Genomic DNA, 13,403 nt, shown 5'->3' on the forward strand with positions numbered 1-13,403 from the left:
CAAGGTGGGCATTTGTTCTGGAAACTGGCATTAACGACCAAAACCCAAAGGATTGCCAACAACCATGCTCTGACTTTCCAACACTGGCAATGTTCTCCATTTGTGCTGGGCTAAAATTCCATTAAAGTTAATAGAGATAAATAGCATTAAAACAAGGCCAAATCAGTCCCATTTACAGTAAATTGAGAACATTCTCCCTAAGGAATTTCTCCAAGGAATAAAACCATGAAAATAACACAGTTCATGTAAATAAAGGAATGGAATAAAAAAAATGGAACGCTGATGTTTCACCTAAAGAGAATTTTCTTTCATGAAATGTTCCTATTTCTAAATAAGCATGAATCTTGAATAACCAAATTTAGAAAAAAAAAAAAATCCTACCCGTCTCAAAAAAATACTAGTTTAGTCCCACCTATTTTTAGTTTGCTGAAGTTGGTACCTTAGCATCAATGTCGCTTGGGGCTACGTACTGCATCATCCATTTTCTTTCTTCATTTTCCAAGGGACTTGATTTGCTGCTTGAATGCTGTTGAGGGAGGGAGAACAAGGGATGAAAAAGAGAGCAAAGACCAATCTTTCTACTTATTTCAACTCCTCACTGTTGAATTGCAATGTGGAATGGGCAATTTGCACCTCCTCATTGTTTGTGGTGGATAAAATGAACATGACAGGGAAGTGGCAGTTGTTTCTGTGCTATGTAGAAAGATATTGACCCCAGGTCCTCATAGTGCAAATAGCCAAGGAAAGACAATTTTGTTTTCTTGGAGATTTGTGTCCTGCAGGTAACAGTGGACTTGACCTGTTTATAGTCTGGGGAAAAATCTGAATCAAATACTCACAGACTCCTGCCAGGCTTGTTCTGTTTTCCACTTACCAGAGGGAAGGCAGAGGTTGATGCCATCAAGATTGCTGCTGCATTAAAAGCAGGTGCTGTTCATGGCCCCTGAGTACTAGGCTCCACAGTTGTCAGTGCCTCCTGAAACAAATTTACACCCTTGAAGAGTGTCAGAAGTTGCTGCATGGGTGTTTTATTACATTGAGTCAGAGCTCCACCCCTCCATGATTTCTGAAACAGGAAAATTTCCCACCCACATTACTTGTCCAAAGAGCATGTCTGTTGTAAGGTGTGAACGTTCATATCTGCAGGTCTTGTGACGGAGCAGAATATGCTCAGAGATCAAATTGTTCCCACCTGGGGGCTCGTGGAAATGTAGTAACAGCAATAGCCTGATTAATGATCTGATAGAGATCATCTATGAGAGGTAACCTTACAACAATAGTCTAAAAGTGATGATAATAATAGCCTAATACACACATCTACCTATTGTCTCCATGCAAAGACCCTGAATTACATGCACTATTGACTCCATAATAAAAAAAAAAAAACAAAAGATGAGGATGATCATTAGAAAGAAGACGTTTATGTATGAAGATATTAAGAATTCTTCTGAAGGAATATTTTCCCCCGAAAAGTGCAGTTGCATCATGATTTGTTCATACATGTTTGTTTTTATTGCAGTGTTCGACTTCAAAAGAAATGGAGAAATTTGAAAAGCAACGTTTCTGTGCTCCCTAAAACACAATGTATTATTTCTCCATTTGAAATGTTTTACTTATTTCTAGGCTTTACATTTAATACAGTATGCATCTTAACAAATTTAAATGAGATTCAAACATTTCACCTTAACAAATCGTGAAACATTTCAACAAACTAAAATCATTTCATGTTTTAGGAAATTTCATTTTTTTTTTTTTTCCACCCAGTTCAGAACTGTCATTTTCTGATGCAAAAAACATTCAGATTTCTGAGCAACTTTATTCAAATCACCAGCTGGCTGGACATTACTAGCAGATTATTAGTATTTAATGGACTGATCCTGTACATTTTATGGTTTTTTTATCTAATAAGGATCTGCATGTGTTCAGCACACCTCTAGGAAGCTCAGTGATTAAATTTTCTAATCCATTATGCAAGCATTATTAGGCACTCATACATTTGTATTGAAAGTCCTCCCAAATGATTAAAAGTAGTGCTTATGAAAGGATTTGAGATTAATAGGATGACAAAGCATGATGCTTCCTATTAGAGATCTGCATAAGTATGAAATCGCAGCCACTCTGACTGTGGCAATGAGTCTTGTACAAGGACCTTGACTGACAGAAACTAGACACAAACCCAGTCACTTCTAGCAGTCTCATTACATACTTTTCTTATATGCACAGAGGAATCAGTATGAAAAGCTGGTGTTGCAAGGAGAACAAGTTAAGACAGTTTGATCATCTTACCTGAAGTATTCCATCCTTACAGAAGTTTGATTTCTTAGGTTTAATTTTATGCCTGCATTTGTTGTTTGTTTGTTGTTGTTTTAATTAAATAAGCACATTTATTTTATCACATTGTGCAAAGAAAAAGTTTGCTGTGAAACTTTGGTTTGTATCGAAACTTTTTGATGGAACAGGAACTACTTAACTGAAACCAGAATTAGATAAACTACAGCAATAGGCAAAGGATAGTCGCAAGCCTCTCCCATGCTTTGGCCGATACTTTGCCTAGTATGAGCACTTGCACTTCTGTAAAATAATGTGTAGAATCTGCCTTTTTTTTTTTTTTTTTCTGTAAAAATGGTGACCGGAAACAGTGTAGAGAAAAGCAACTGTACACACAACAGGGCACACATTTTCTATTTCTTCTGCAACAACCTATAGGTATCCTTGATTGAAGTGCCTAGAAGAGGTGAGGTACCACTAGAAGAGGTGAGGTACCACAACAGAGGAATGAGAATGTTAGCTACAATTTGTAATTGTGCCCCACAAAGGTTATCAGCTCCAGGTCTTGTTTCTGCAATGTATGGAAGCTAATGCATGTGAGGTTTTTGCATGAGAGCCGGTTTTCATTTACGTGTGTCATATTGCACCTTTGGTTTTAGGACAAAAGGAAATGAGGTGGGGGAAGAAGCCTCCAGCATCCCTTAGGAAGGTGACTAAGAGTTGTTTGTTGCCTAATAACGAACTCTTCTTTCCTGACTCAAGCCTTCCCAATATGAAATACCTGTTCTTTAAGCCCAAGTCAGAGGTAGCCAAAGGTACCTTTGACTCAAAGCTGGCACTGGCACGGAATTTCCTAAATTAGTTCAAAGTTCAAATTGCTTTTTGCTATGAAGCACTATTCCTTTTGAGGCAAACATGGCCTTTTCACAAGGCACACACTTAGGATAGGCTTGACCTCACCTAAATTAAGCCATCTAAAAGTTAGACTTCTAGTCAAAGCTGGTTACCTGTGTTCCCTGTGTACTGAATGAAGGACAAAGCAAGCTTGACAACTTCAGGTAGTGACTAAGCCCTTCTATATTGGATTCTTCTGGAGAAGCCTAAATATCCAGGTCATACTTGACACCTAACTTCTGAATGGCTGAAGGTAGGTGAGGTGAATCCCACCCTAAATAATCAGTATATCCTCTTTAATCACTTGTTTCCAAAGTTACTGATGCTGAGGGAACCTGACATTGAGGAACTTGGTTGTGTTGTTAACACGTGATTCACCCTGTCGAAATGTGAAGCTGCAAAATACCCTTGGGCAGAAGCTCTATTAGCATATAAATGAAAAATCCTCTCATGGATTCATTCAAATAACAAAGAGGTTTTGGGATAACCAGGGTGGAAGAGAATACAAAATACAATGTACGTATTTCCTACCGTATTCCAGTTTGAGATCACCTAAGGCCCCTGTGATCATGAATGGGACAGCCTGACTGGATATGAATTGAGACTGCTGTTCGTAAAGCACAGGCTGTGCAGTGGTAGCTCATGCCCAGGCATATTAAGGGAGAAATATGAAGTTGGGTTTTCCATGAAACCCCAGGCTGCAATCTGTGGAAGTTCAGCACCTGCTTCATAAGCATCTGAGACATGTTTGGAACAAAGAGGAACATCAGAGGGAAGGACAGAGAGGAGAGGACTGCTACAACTATCTGAAAGTAATGCACTTCCAACCTGTGGGGTAGAGCCCTAGAGGTCAAATGGTACATTTAATGCAGGTCAAGGAGAAGAAAAACTATGCTGGGCCGCCCTTAGATGCCCACAATTATGGCAGTTCTGGGGTCTGACTGTCAGCTGGTGAGGTACTGGTGAGATGCAAATCACCCAAAGTTGCTCTGCCTCGAATTGGTTGTAATTTGAGGCTTTTTTCTGATGGTGTCTGATGGTGTCTAAGACTAAAATCAACATGATCCAAGACTACAACCAATGACTGAGCTATTTTAACGTTAATGCTCAAAGACATGGGTTGGATTATTCACTATTCAATTCAGTTAATTATTGAAAGATTTAATAAAGTGACAGCTAAGGACAAATAAAAGATTGAGACTGTGTTTTCTTTTGACTTTTCTCAATCGTTCTCAATGATAACCGTCTTCAGGCCTCTTTCCCATACTTTCCAGCTCCTCTGCAGCCTACGGACTCTTCTTATATCTCATACCTATATCATGGGCCCTCACATATCTTGCCCTAGGAATGTCATCAGCTCCTCTTGCTTCAGCACATCTTCCCCTCAGATTTGCTAGACCACCTTTCTGCACATAGAAGAAAGGAAGGAACCAGCTTCCCTGAAAGCCCTTCTGGTTTACTCCTGATTATTGTCGTTACTAGAAACAGCTATTTTCTACTCCCCAGGGATACAGGAAGATGCAGCTAATGTGACTCATAGCAGTATGATGCTTCAGGCATATTAGAAGTAATAATACATGGTGGCCCATCTGAATAAAAGCAAAAATGTTCAAGTTCATGTCAAAAATTGAGAGATCACATCAATCTCCATGACAGTAATGCCAAATATCATTTATAAGAATTAGGCTTTAATATGGCAATGGCTGTGTAACTTTGCCTGATCCACATCATTGTTGTTGGTGACCCATATGCCCTTTATTTTAATAAGATAAATATATTTGTCATCATATATTTATCTGTAATTCAAATATAAACACATTAGGACAGAAAAAGTGAAATAGCTTGAGAAAATTTGGGCAATAAAGTTAGATCAGCAGAAAAAGGGGTGTTTCTGTCTACCAGTATAATATTACTTTTAGGACAGCTCTGTATGCTCCTCCCCATGACAAATATGGGGTATAGATATTTGTTGTTAAATATATACTAACTTTACCCAAACTCAGAGAATACTTAAATTCAGAAAATATTTTAGAAACAGTCCGAGAAGTACTTAATATCCTGGACAAATACTGACAGTAGCTCAGATTTGCAAGGTTATTTGGTCTGCTTATTCATATATAGAACATAACCTGCTTCTGATAGATCTGACTTGTAGGAGACCCGTGCATGTGTGTAAGTGCAATACCTTTTTATTACTGAGCTCATATATGAAGTTCTTAGATTAGTCTTTGTTTTTGTAAGGTGTGTGCTGCGTAGGATCCTAGTTCTTACCAGCATCACCGGTCTCCCATCAAACACTAAAAGACATTGGGTATGCTAAAACAACTTATCCTGAAATAACTGTCTCCTAAACCTCTTCTGCTGTAGTAAAGTAATGGTATCTTGGTATCTTACTAAAATCAGCAAGTGCTGGAGGGTTATGCCTTTGAGTTTTCTTTTCTAGCATATGGGATAACATATGCTATCATCAACTTTAAATTTACAGTGTTCATTGCAATTAGCTCCAAGGGATAAAGTACACTACAAGAATCTAGTCCATGCATAAAACTGTCGGTCACCAGAGTGCATTTGCTGACTACAGAGACAGAAATGTGGTTTCCCGTGAGGACTGTTATTTGAGAGTTCCAGGCAGGATCAGGGGACCCCAATGCAGGTGACAGGTTTGCCACTGATTCTGGCAGTTCCTCAAAGCCTTCCCCATTGCTAAGCAGGATCCCTTTTACTTCCTCAGTGTAAAGGTGAACATGGCACTTTTCTGCGTACATTGCCTTTTCAGCCAAGAGTGACATAACCAGTGTTTCAGCAGACATCAGGAGACTGCTTTTCTCAACATGACAATGGCTCAGGTTTTGGTATGATGAAATTCCTAACTTTTCTGTCATTTCCTATGTTACAGAAGAGGATAGGACAGTGCACTGTGAGACCAGAGCCCACTTCTGATGCAGTACTGCAAGAGAATGAAGTCTCTCCCTCCTAATTAACTGAGAGGGACAGCAACAGCCAAGAGATTCTGCCCTACAACCCAGGGCAGGTTGCTGCCTCCAGTATGAGAGCCCTGGTGAGAAAACACAAACTATGGGAAAAGGAGATACTTGGGGAAGGCGTACCTAACCAAGGAAAAGTTGCCAGGCACTGTGGGCTCCCATCCCCCTTGCAGGCTGAGGAGGAAGAGGAAGAGGAAGCACAGGGTTAGGTGATGCACTCACTCCAACTAATCTTGCGGTGCTGAAATTCCTGGTGCCTCTTTATTGCATGAGAAAGGCCTGGCTGTTGCAAAAGTTCTTGCATCCAGTATCTATCCACATGTGCAGAAGCCATGTTCCCATTGCCATGTTGACTTCAAGCCTTGTGACCCCTTGTGCAATCTGAAGAGGTGTGCATGGCAGCGTATCTTGCCCTATATACAGTGTGTTGTTACTGGGAGGATGGAGTGACAGCCTTTCCAGGGCACCTGGTAGGTCATGTAAGTAGTGCTTAACGAACCCAGGCTCTGCTGGGAGTCACTCGGACACCCCACAGACCTGCATTTTGTGCCATGAGATTGAGCTATCACCCATGCCTCGTGCCAGCTGCCCATGGGATGTGGTCTCAGTGATGCTACATGTGTGACTCCACACGGCTGCTAACAAAACAAAGCTATTTCTCAGGCAGTCCCAAAAGGCTTCACAGTTGTCTGGGGAGCCAAGTGTAGGAGACTTTGGGGCTCGTAGGCTAAAGAGTCCAGCTATCATTCCACATGCTCCCGCTGAACAAAATGCAAAACTGTGCAGGAATCTAGTGTGGCCACTTACTCACAAAAGGGCTGATCACAACGATTAAACTATGTTAACAGCTCCTCATGGAAAGACTTTAAAGAAACAATTGCAAAACATCTTAAGGAAGTGTTTCAGAAATGCGTAAGGAAAGAAACATTCTCCAGATCAAGATAGGCAACTATGTAAGTACATCCTATTATCTGCTAAATTAAATAACCATTGCAACATGAGACTGTACTAAAACTCACAGACATCAAAGACAAATGTGACTCTTAGGTCAGGTCAAGAAAACACAGATTAAAGAAAGGCAAATTTGTAGTGGCAAACATTGCTGAATATCCATTATAATAAATGTAAGCAAGCCACATGTTACTAAACCAGGTGGAAACCTGTCTAAACAGCTATTGCATGCAACTCTCACATGGTTTTGATATTTTGACCCTATGTGATGTAATGACTAAAACCTACTTAATTAGATCACATTGCACAGATATGACGTGAAAGGAAAATTAATTATTCCCTGTATTTCCACAAGTCCAAGACAATGATAAGGTCCAAGTAGCTGTTGGTAAAAAAAACTTATGTGATTGACAAAGAGAAATTCGTATTGTTTTGGAGGCTCAACATTGCAGCTTCATGCTAAAAACCAGTGGGAAAAGTCAGGGTGGGCTAAAAGATGTCTCTGGAGGCATAACTATCTATTCCTGCTGCAGTTGAGGAAATCTCAGTGTATGATATGAGCTATCCCAATTTCACGTTTTTGGCTGAAAGCCCAACCTCTTTCGGAAGTGATAAGAAGGCAGCAGCTGAATGTGAAACAGTACATGGGAAAATGGGAAATACCAAACTTTCAACATAAATAAAAACCTATAGAATATAGAAAAAACATGGTTTCCAAGGGTGACAATATGAAGTGTGTGTGTATATATATATATGCAAATATAAAGGAAATGTATATGAAGAGAAAGCAAAATCCTATCAAAGGTCTATATTTATTACTTTATAGAGATAGCAAAATCATTACTAATGATGCAGCTGAAGCAGGAATGCTAACAAAACACTTGTGTTCTATGTTGAGAAAGTAGAAACTGTACATGTTTCATTGACGAATATTATGAACTGTTTTGCAACACATAGCCATACAACACATATTAAGACAGAACAGAGATAATTCTCACCAATTAGTTCCAAAAGCATAATCTAGGAGGATTCTTGACTGCCTATGGCTGAGCTATTTTAATTCTTGCAACTCCATAGAATTGCAGAAAATAGAAAGAAAGTGAATATTGTGCCAGTTTTCAAAAGTAGCAAGAGGGATGTTGTAATGTGTTACTAAATTGGCTACTCTGGCTGCCATTGCAATAGTGGGCACAATATCTGATTAATTAAAAATCAGTTATCATATATTACCACTGTTGGTTCTCTTGCTATTTCTCAAAACATGGGCTGGTAGTCATGCACACCAAATGCTCCATCACCCCTTAAATAGTTAATAGCAACACTTATTTTAAGTCAGGAGTCAGTTTCAAGTTACATACATTCTTCTTATTTATATTTCATATGTTTTGTACAGTATTTGTTAATGTATGCATGTTTATATTAAATATAATTTTCAGCATACAAACAAATTATTCACTGAAAACCGCACTCCACCACACAAGAGAGTGTTTTCCCCAAAAAAGATTGATGATGTGTAATTAGTTAGCCCTAGGACAGTCATCAACTAGTACAATTTACTGTCTGTACAGCAGATGGTTCCACCCAGTCAAATTCCATGTGTATCTGTATGTGTGTGTGTGTGTGTGTGTGTGTATATCTATCTGTGTGTGTGTATATATCTATCTATATATGTATAAAAACACCCGGGGAGATTTGGAGCAAAAATGATGTCTGAAACCCTTTCCATGAAGGTAGAAATAAAGGACCTACCTGACTTACATATGAACTGAATGCCTAGTCACATGGTTTGGTAAAGAGCTTAAGAACTATATAGCTGGGAAATAAAAGGGCAGGAAAAAAAGTATGGGAAAGCTGCTGGGAACTGATCTGAATAAAGGTAGATATAATTGTGCATTTCTTTTTCTTTCTTTCTTTTTTTTTTTTTTTAAATCTATTTCTGTTAAGCTTTGCAAAAGTCTTACTAGAGTTGATGCCAGTGTACTGCCAAAACTGAAGTATGCTGTTCCTATGGATGCATTGATCTTGCAAACCACAGTACTGGTGTTGTCTCTCAGTGACCAGAGTGCAATAAAGCTGTAAAGGATGTCAAAGCAATTACAGGGTGTTCCATCAGTAAGGTGCATGGAATAGTAAAATGGTGATGCAAGGTGACTGCATGGAAAATAAATCTTTCTGGGGTTAACATTAGCCAGAGGTTCCCTGTAAGGTGATGAGTAGTTTTGGTAAGCCCTGAGCTACCTTTTGGAAGACAGTCAGTATAAAATAGTGGGTTTTTTAATAAGATTAAACTGTTTTTCTTCTATCCTGCAGTTGCAGGGGTTTTTTTACTTATAGTCTATCGTGCAGATAGTAAAACCTCTGTTTGCAAAGATTAAAAAAAGGTATATATTACTAAGGTTAAGAATTTGTTAGCTAACTGATTTCAGAATTAGTCCTCAGTGAGAAACATCACTGAAAAAAAGTTTTCTTCTGAGGAATTTTTAAGAATTTACCAGTCTCAAACTCTATTCAACATTTTCGTGAGTGATTTGGAACTAAACATGACATCCTGACTGTCCAGATTTGCAGTAGAACAAAGATCGATGGAGTGCTGAGTAATACTGAGGACAAGGCAATCATACAGAATGATCTGACCTGCTTGATAAACTGACATGATTAACCACAGGTAATTCTAACACACTGAAGTGTGAAGTTATGATTAAAGGAAGGACAAGTGTATGTTACAATTTACTCCCCCTTACGAAAGGGAAGACTGTAGTGTGGAAAACACTAACTCACCAGCTTATGGAAGACAAACAACTCAGCAGAAATCTCTAATGGCAAATGAGGACAACTGGATTCCGTATATAGAAACTGGGAAGTCATCTATATGTGAGAATATAAGAATAACAAGACAATGTTCATCTCAGTCTATAGCAATAGTGGGAAGGGTATTGGAGATTGTGTTTGATAAAGGGACAATGAAGAGTTGGAAGAAGTGCAAGAACAGAGATACAGCTGGATATAGCAAATAAAGTTTTTTGTAATGACAACTTGAAGGGCTGAATCTACCGGTTTGACAAAAAGAAGACTATGATGTAACCTTGATATATTTTATAAGATCGACCCTAATGAAGAAACAGTGGTTATGCAATGGCTTTTAAGTTACTAGGAAAAGATTTAACAAGATCTAATGTCTGGGGTCTGGCTAAACTAAATGAGGCTAGAAACCAGGTACATACTTACTGCTGGAAGATGATCACCCCCTAGAACATGCTTCTATGAAATATCAACATTCCTGATATCTTTAAAAGAAGAGAGCTCATTTTTCTTCCAGAAGGACTCTGGTCAGCCACAGGTGATTAGGATTAACATTTAAGTAACTGCATGGCAGGTAACAGGCCTGACATTTAACAGGTCTAACAAGATGATCAGATGGTACTTCTGGCTTTTATAAATCTATGGGAAGAAATAAGATGAATAATCTAGTACAAATACAAAACTGTATTGCTGTTTTACTTTGTTCTTCCACCGCCTAATAGGAGCTAACCAGAACTAAACAATTAAAGAGCTCTGTACAGTGTTATAAATTGTAGTTAATAAAGAAGTGTAAGCTTGTGGGGCCACTTAGCAAGCAGCAGTGGGAAAACCATGCCCCAGAAAATTGTTCCTAAACATTTTGCTAAAAGCTTATCATTATGTACTTGCAAACAAGGATTGCAAAGGCAAAGGATGCAAACAGCATAAATACCCCTTCAGGCTTAACTTTAACCTCCAAGACTTTCACAGGCTTCCTCACCTCTCCTAAGACATTCCAGTCTTATTTACTGCAGCCTGCTGCTGCTCCTTGCTGAACATCAGGTTTTGGTTTCACATGTGAAAGGTGTAAAAAGCCTCCTTCAAGCTTGTTGAATCTTGAGTTAGGCCTGATTGAGCAAAACCATGCCCCAGAAAATGCCTAAAATGAGACATTCTGCAAATGACCATAGTCATTTAAAAGAGTCTATCTATTTGAGGGGCAACCTAGAAGAAAAGGCAAGCACAACACCACATGGGAGATACCCAGCTCCCCACTAGTGTGTGAACAGCTGAAGTTGGAAACACTAGTGATACTGTAAGGAAATGACATCTGACCTGTTTGTAGCTGTAAGAACCATCCCTTGAGATGTTCACGCTAACTGTGCAAAGAAAGTGAGCTGGTCATGAGAAAATCAGTCCAGGCTGACTACAAGAAGACCAACTCTAAAAGTTTTGTTCTGGAAGGATAAATGCAAAGTGAAGAAGAACTGAGAGCCAGAACCTGTCCATAATCCACAAGAAATATCTTCTGAGAATCTACCCTGGACAAACTATACTATTAAAGCTATAACTTTTCAGCAGTACAGAAATAAAAGCATGACTATATCCAGAGAGCTCCCTTACAGGAACAAGGCAGGCATTCCACAGACACCTCTCCCATCCACTGACACTCCTCCTCCCCTGTATTTTAAAATAGGGAGCTGCATAGAGCACTTTTGTCCTTGTCTGGCTTGTCATTACAGAAACACTGTGTCCTGCTCCCTCTACCAGGCTCTGATGATGCTATTTAAAGCTTCAGAGTGACATGACTCAGCCAAACACACTGTGGGTACCTTTATCTACTCATTAGGAAAGTAGAGATAAAATCCTGCACTGAGCCTTGAAATGTGGCTGGAAGCCACAGAGGCCACCCCGGCAATGCCTCACCTTGCTACCAAAACCTCACTGTACAAACCCAGTCTGGATTCCTGTACACCAGGCACAAATATAAACTGGGAGAGGAGTGGCTGGAGAGCAGCCCTGCAGAAGGGGTCTGGGGGTGCTGGTGGGCAGCAGGCTCACTGGGAGGCAGCCGTGTGCCCTGGCAGCCACGAGGACAACCCGCACCCTGGGGTGCATCACACACAGTAAGTAGAACCAGCCGGTCCCCAGCAGGGATTATCCTGCTGGATTCAGCGGCGGTGCGGCCTCCCCTGGAGCGCTGTGTGCAGTGCTGGGCCCCACAGTTCAAGAAGGATGTGAAGGGCCTCAAATGGCTCCAGAGGAGGGCAACAAAGCTGGCGAAAGGGCTGGAAGGAATGTCCTATGAGGAGTGGCTAAGGACTTTGGGCTTGTCTAGCTGGGAGAAAAGGAGGCTGAGGGGCGACCTCATGGCTCTCTACAGTCTCCTGAGGACGGAAAGTGGAGGGGGAGGTGCTGAGCTCTTCTCCCTGGGATCCAGTGGTAGGACACACGGGAATGGTTCAAAGGTTTGGACTGGACATTAGGAAGCATTTCTTTACCGAGATGGTGGCCAAACACTGGAACAGGCTTTCTAGAGAGGTGGTCGATGCCTCAAGCCTGTCAGTATTTAAGAGGCATTTGGACAATGCTGTTAATACCGTGCTTTAACTTGGTCAGCCCTGAAGTGGTCAGGCAGTTGGACTAGATGATCATTGTAGGTCCCTTACAACTGAAATGTTCTATTCTATTCTATTCTATTCTATTCTATTCTATTCTATTCTATTCTATTCTATTCTATTCTATTCTATTCCTTCTGCAGTCCAAATAATTTTAACATTGAAATGTAACCACAGGTGGTTTTAGTAGGCTACAAACTGTAGATGCTGTAATATTACATACACTGAGAAACTCAACACAACCTAAACTTCATCTTCCAACCTAACCTTCTAAAAGTACTACAGCATTAAAAAAAAAGAAATGCATGCATATGTTGAGTAGGTGTTATTTTTGAGATATTTTTGAGATAGTCTCATCCTGTAAAAATAGGATGGTCCTATTTTTATTATTGCTTTCAATATTACTTTGGTTAATAACATAGATACCTATGAAGAATTAGGGTATTTCAACTGTCTATTAGTAACTAAGAAGTGAATGCTCTGGGAGAAACCTGAAATAACTCAATTGGTTCACAAAGTATTACTGTGTTTTGTGTTATTAATTCAACCTAGAGCATGGGTTACCTGCAATGAACTTAATCAAAATAATCTATTTGTGTGTTTGGAAAGAAATACCCTTGTGTACTCTATTCTCTTTTATATTCTCTCTAGAGGCTATTTCTCTACTGCTTTTTTTTTTCCAATGACAAGTAAAGCATCTTAACCCTAGGGAAAAAATCAGGCAGTGAGACACATGCAAGAGGAGCTGGAGGATCTTCACTGTGGGTTCAAGCAAAGTGCCCCTCTGTCTCCTCCCTCCTGGGAACAGTGACAGAAGCCTAGGTTGGACCACCTCTCATCATGGCACATTTGGCCCAAATGGGGAAATTATGCCAGGTATGTGCATGTCTGTGCTGGATTTGGTGCAGAG

General features: G+C 39.9%; 1 pseudogene; it reads right to left on the reverse strand.

Annotated features, from left to right (window-relative positions):
• LOC141942016 (cytosolic phospholipase A2 epsilon-like) overlaps window positions 1-6,480 on the reverse strand; it is a 45,481-nt pseudogene extending 39,001 nt beyond the window's left edge.
• Between the last annotated feature and the right edge of the window lie 6,923 nt (window positions 6,481-13,403).

Source organism: Strix uralensis, chromosome 4 (assembly GCF_047716275.1).
Source record: "Strix uralensis isolate ZFMK-TIS-50842 chromosome 4, bStrUra1, whole genome shotgun sequence".
In the NCBI taxonomy this organism is placed as follows: domain Eukaryota; kingdom Metazoa; phylum Chordata; class Aves; order Strigiformes; family Strigidae; genus Strix; species Strix uralensis.